Source organism: Haemaphysalis longicornis, unplaced genomic scaffold (assembly GCF_048455015.1).
Source record: "Haemaphysalis longicornis isolate Haplotype H1 unplaced genomic scaffold, Haemaphysalis longicornis Haplotype H1 scaffold_1, whole genome shotgun sequence".
NCBI classification, from domain to species: Eukaryota; Metazoa; Arthropoda; class Arachnida; order Ixodida; family Ixodidae; genus Haemaphysalis; species Haemaphysalis longicornis.
This window is the reverse complement of record NW_027526203.1, coordinates 10,331,795-10,338,234: the sequence shown is the minus strand read 5'-3', so window position 1 is coordinate 10,338,234 and position 6,440 is coordinate 10,331,795. Positions and strand designations below refer to the sequence as shown.

Sequence of the window (6,440 nt, the reverse complement as noted above, 5' to 3'; positions counted from 1 at the left end):
CAACTATCCAGGCTGTGCAACTAACTAGGATCTTTGCGATCCGATATATGGGAATCAAGTTACAGCAAAAAGTCCGAAGAAAGCGAAACAATTCGCCTTTTTTACTGGATTCTGTAAAATAAAACTTGATTACATAAAAACTTACCATTCGTTTTCAATTATCCTAGTTCATTGCATACGTTGGTAATAAAGAAATGAGTAGGGAAAGTTTCATTGAAAATGCTGCATTTGTTTATAAATTATGACTGTTTGCGTAGCAAGAAAGTACAAAAAATCAAGTTTTGAGAAAAACAAGGATAAAGTTTTCCAGTCCATGAGCAAACAAGAGAATCACATCGTAGAAAGTTAAAATTTACCTGGTTCATAGCTAGGGCCCTCGTTAGCTGCCAAACACTCTCGTTTGGCTTTTGTAGCTGCCCGTCTTTTTTTGCGAAATTGTTTTTCCTCATCCGTTGAGTGACGCTGGGCCTTCTTCACACGGTACCGGTCACTACTGCGACATGCTAAGAGAGTATGGTGGCCAGGTTCGATGCCTGCTTCTCTCAAAATATCAGCTGTGCTTCTGCTTCCATTATTGAAGTGGCACACAGCGTCATATAAACCAAAAAGTAGGACAGGCAAGCCCACGTGGACGTCTTTGGGTACCCGTTGCCAAATCATACTGTTGAAACTCTCATTGGCATTTTGGGTTTTTCCGTGGAGGCACTTGCTTAGGAGCTCCTCCTTAGAAAGGTCAGCATACACTGGCTTCACTTGGTTGTGTACCTCATCGGAAAGGCCTCCCTTGTGCTTGTAGCGTCCACCACCGAGTGCTTTCTGTCGATTAAACCCGCACCAACTCTCGGGACCCAGGGGACACAGACCATGCCTTGGTGCTTCATCTTTTGAACTGCAATGAAACAGGCTTGCTAATGTTGCTTGCTTCATTGCGTGCAGGTCTCCCACATTCGCTCTGATGGCAATACCATAGTAGTGCTGCAGCCGGTCGATGAGAACGTCGGTTAGCTTTCCTTTGCCTCCTAGTCCACGAACAGTTTTTTTCAACTTTCGTAGGCGGCACCCTACTGTACATGTCCAATGCACTCCAGTTTCCGCACGCTATTTGGACCATATAGATCCTTTACTGCCGCGTGGCTCTTGGAGTCGCCATCTCCATAGAAGTCTACATACTTTAATTGACGACTTCTTTCTGCACGCTCGAACATACGATAAAGCCCATCGGCCTCCATGACACCAGCACTACCGCTGTAGTTCGCCGGGCACTGGGTATGGTTTGCCTTCCATTCCATAAATGCAGCACACTTGTTGGGTTCAACTTGCTTTTCAAATCGCATGCCCTACATTTACTTGACATACCTTCTACGTCAATAACTTTGCCAGTATCAACAGATATTAAGGAGACGCAGGCGTTCAATGAAGAATGTCCACGCCTTTGCCAAGTGCCATCCCCTGATACACCACACTCAGTAGTTTGCACAACACAACGCACTTCAGCAGCGGCATTTGCCATTGACTCAGACGCAACACTCTCTGCCGCTTTACAGTGCTTGGTAGATATCTTTTGGTAGGCAGAATGCCAAGGCGGTGGTGGCATGTTCATTACTTTCGCCAGCGTTACAGCTCCAGAATAACCCTTGCCAAGCTGTCGCATAGCGTAGACAAGACGAAGGTTATTCTCAATAGCACTTCCAGCCTTTTTTGACGATTGAAAAGAATGTCCAAATGCGCAGGCGTCACAAACAACGACGTATGCAAAAGATATTCCCTGCTGCGAGGATTCTTCCAATCGGAGTGACGTCGTCTTGCATTCTGGGCAGGCCAATTTTGCAAAAACAGACGACAGAATCTCCACATCAATAATCCTATTACCTTGCAGTAAAGGGTCTTGTAGGGGCACTTCACAGTTGTTGTCCACGTCCCCAAGCTTTGCAGCACTCGCCGAAACATTGACGTCCGCATGGTCTTAGGTCGGAGCATTCACCGTGTGCCGATTTCCACGAAACGTTCGTTTCAGTCGCCTTTTTACCCGGAACTTGGCCATAACTTCTTATAAAAAAACGGTTTAAAACAACATCCACTGTAGAAACGCTGGCCATGGTATTTGCTTTTCTTGGAGAGCCTTTCAGTTTGATCATATGCAAATGTCGTTTCAAATCCGCGCCATCAGCCGCAAAGGGTTCGCACAACATCCGACAGATGGCGACGAGTGTACTGGCCAGTAGGAAGACGCATTGAAACACAGAACCTTCGCGAGGGGCACGATCAAATGCAGATGATTTCCGGGGGCGCACGACGTTAAGTAGTTTGCGTTACGTTAATGCTGTTGCACTTGTGGCAACTGCTGACGAGAGAGCGCTCGTCAGCAGTAATTTGAATGAGTCAAGGATATAAGGCACGTCTGTAGCCTCCAAATCTGTGTTGGCTTTGTGGCGCAGTGGTTAGAGCACGAAGTATATTGCGTTCCGCCCGCGGGGTCGAGGGATCGAAACCTGGCGCCGGATAGAATTTCTTTTTTTTTATATAGTATGGAGGGGTGTGGTGCGGACTACGGACGCCAACGCGGGTGACATCGTGAGTTACTGAAATGCTCTGCATTTAAAACGTTCTGCCAATGCTTTACTTTCGCTAGTAAAGAGAATACCGATCAACAGGACGGCCCCGAAGCTCTCACAGCAGTAGCATAAAGCGCGCGCAAAGTGAGCACCTGAGACGCCTCTAGCGTCATGCGTACCCCTTACGTCATGCGTCCCCCTACGTTTAAAGCGATGTTTAAAAAACAGAAAGCATCTCAAATTTATTTTGGATTATCTTTATGTATTAGACCAGAACCTAACAGAAAGAATTCAATATACACCGCTGATTTTCACTGAGTTGTCAATTTTTGCTACCACACCACATTAGTTTCGGTTTCGGAACGGTTCACCAGCTGTTAGAAATTAGGCTGTAACTTTTTAACCAAAAAGGATAGAAACATAATTCTTTCTGCACAACATTTTTGAATCTTTGGGTATTCTGGAAATCTAAAAAAGAAAAAAAGTCATTTTTATAAAATTATGCCTTTTCAAAGGTGGTGACATACCTTTTAAGTAGAGCCTAATCATGTTATGAACGTTTAATAGTGGTGCTACTCCATAAGGTGTTTTTTAGTTGTTTTAAGCTGACGTTAGGAGTCTGGAGTTAAGAGAGGCCGTAACATTCTGGCTGCTCATTTCTGGCCATCAGTATTTCTAAGTCGTTCTTCAAAACATCTTTTGCTCTGCACTTCTGTGAAATGTTGAGGACACCTAACTGAACTTAGTCCTGTTCATTGTTCCAAACAATTTTAGGAAGGCCTTTCGAAACGATTATGACATAATGCTGAGAGCCGGCGGAAGACCGATACCCGCGGTAGAACGCATCAGGGTACTCGGACTTTACGTCCAGGCAAATGGCAAAAACACAGAGACAATTAGGAAACTAGAAAACAGTATAGAGCAAATCTGTAGAATGTTAAAACGCATATCTAACAAACACGGTGGGATGAAGGAAGCAAACCTCCTCAGGCTGTTTCAGACCTTTGGCGTTAGCCGCATTCTGTTTGTTGCCCCGTTCCTGAAACTCACCAAGGCAGAGAAAAGTAAGTTAGACATTATCATAAGAAAAGGTATCAAAAGTGCATTTGGTCTTCCCCCGAACACCTCGACGGACAAGATACTCAGCCTAGGCGTCTCGAACACCATAGAAGAGCTCATCGAGGCGACCAGGGCGTCACAGCAACAACGACTGCTAGGCAGCAGAACAGGTCGGAGAATACTAGAACGACTGGGTTACAAATCCAGAGAGATTGCAAAGGACATGAAGGACCTCCCTAAGAATGTTAGAGAAAGGCTAACAATATCGCCCCTGCCCAGGAACATGAATCCGGCATATCACGAGGGCAGACGTAGGAGCAGGGCCATCACCCTGCAAATCAGATAGGGAGGCAGGACGGACGTCCTATACACCGACGCCGCAGAACACATAGGAAAGAAAGCTTACACGGCAGTGGCAGTAACGGAAGACGGCGTCCCGCACTCGTGCTGCACAATACTTAGTTGCGACACGCAAGATGCTGAGGAGGCTGCCATCGCCCTGGCGCTTACTAAGCCAGGAACGAGGGTGATAGTTAGCGACTCTAAGTCAGCCATTAGAAATTACGACCGAGGCAGGATTTCCAACGCTGCCTGGAAAATTCTCGCAAATGCGGAAGTGACAGCGGAACAGGCAACGCTTATTTGGGCTCCAGCTCATCGGGGTCTCATCGGGAACGAAAAGGCGCATGCGGCCGCCCGAGGTCTTACTTTCCGGACGATCGCCGAGGATGCCCTAGACCCGTTTGTACAACCATCCCCGAGGGTAGAGGAACTGGGAAATTTTCACAAAATTACCCAACATTATAGACTAGCGCGTAAGGTACTTCCCCCGGCTAATCCACAGCTTAGCAGGAAAGAAGAGGTCTACTGGAGGAAATTACAAACCGGGGTTTTCGCAAACCCTTTATTATACAGCAAATGGCACCCCAAAGTATACGACTCTAGATGCAAGAACTGTAACGGCGTCGCGGACCTCGTCCACATGGCGTGGACGTGTCCCTCTTACAACAAACCTCATAGAAATACTGCATCCTGGGAGGTCCTGCTACTCAGCCTGACCTCAAGCACTCAGCGAAAAGTCATCGGTCTCGCCTTAGAAGCCGCCGTGTCCCAAGGGATCCCGGCCGACTGATGGGGGGGGGGGCACTGAGCTTACTCTGTGCCTTTGACTGGTGCAAATAAAGTTTCTTCCTCCTCCTCCTCCTAGTCGTGATTAAGGGGAGATGCTACTCGAAGACACTTTTTTTTAATATTCATGGTAGAGGAATGAAATTCAGGCTGCTAACATAGTTTTTTGTGTTGATTTAAAAAATGTAATTGATTTTATTGTGAGTTGCATAGTTCGTACGTTGCACCATGAAAATGCGTAAAATGTTAGCATTTTTGCCCCCACTTTTTCTCCAACTAAACTGCCGTGCTTAGTTCATTGATGGCTCATATTATTCCTCATAGACAGTAGAATGCCGAAAACTAACTTCAATGTACACACAAAGCACGATAAAACAGGCAAAAAATTTAAATCTGGGAAGTCTCAATTGTAAGAAAGTCAGTATGAGTTAATTATTTTCTTGTAATAAAAAAATAAGTGGTATCAAAGTTTCTTTTAGATAACGGCACTCCTCATGCTTTAGAGAATATGTGGGGAAAATTTCATTCGGATACGAGCATTAGAAGTGCCAAAAAGAAGGGGGGCAAACTCAAAAAGTTGCTAAATATTACGTTCAGAGAAAAACGCATTTGAAAGTAAAATGGAAAGTTTATTTACAAAGCACTGCCCATGCTGTGGTGAAACTTGCGCATAAATGCGAAAAAATGTCCACCCAGCAGCCACTGCCACTAGAAGCAGCCTGCACCATAGGTTTGGCCCTCACAGCTCTTCCGAGCAGACTCCGCGTCTCGAGATTTCTTTTTTAGCGTACGCCGATGTGCCCTCGCTTCCGAGTCTGTTTGGCAGACATTTTTTTTTCTGCCGTCTGTTGTCTTGAGATGCGCCGAGCACAACCCGATGTTCAGTTGGAAGCAAACCCAGCTCCTCCAGGACACGTTCAAAGCTGGAGTGCCCTTGGCTGAACCACAAAACTGCCAAGGCAGCAGCCACCTCCACAACAAACCGGGAGGCAAATCGTGTCTTCGGGCAGAGGAGCCATATCTTACTCTTCAGCGACTCTGCTGCGCTTTGTGTTTTGCCCCGAACACAGCGTGTGAGCAGCTCCTCGCTGGTCAACCTCTTGTAAACAGGCAGGACTGCCTTCCCCTGTGCCTTGGTGAGCAGTGGTGTGTGGGCAGGTGCCAGTTCACTCAAGGCTTCGGCACGCCTGTGCTTGCACCAGGATGTTGCGCCAGCTGGGTAGTACTTGTGACTGCTCGCACCATCGGACGAACAAGAATGAAAGTAAGAAGCCCAAATGGCCTGGTGCATGCCTCGAACGCTGCCCCTGTTGCTTGTGATGGCAACGTGATAATAGGTTTGTAACTTGTGGATCACAGGATCCTTCAGTTTTTCACCTCTAGGTGCCAATACCATTGTGGCTCTTGTGGCACCGTTTCTGCCACGTGCCATCGTACATCACGGCAACGTTGTCTTTACCGACTTCACTCCTCGTGAACTGCTTAGATGTCTCAAGATTTTTTGAGGCAGCACTCGTTGCTGCGCCGTGCATTTTCCGACCGATCGCAGCAAATGACTTATGATGCATGGGCTTCGGCAGCCCAGCTATCGCAGAAAAGCGGACCAGCTGGTCATTGCCCATTCCACAGAGCGTGCTGCCACAGCAGCTTTCACATTTATCGCGAAAGGCTCGCGCAGCTCCCGCCGTTGTATGCTCTGCT

At 46.9% G+C, this 6,440-nt stretch overlaps 1 pseudogene; it reads right to left on the bottom strand.

The window, feature by feature from the left end:
* Positions 1–345: 345 nt before the first annotated feature.
* On the bottom strand, positions 346–6,178 carry LOC144146979 (uncharacterized; annotated as a pseudogene).
* Positions 6,179–6,440: the final 262 nt, after the last annotated feature.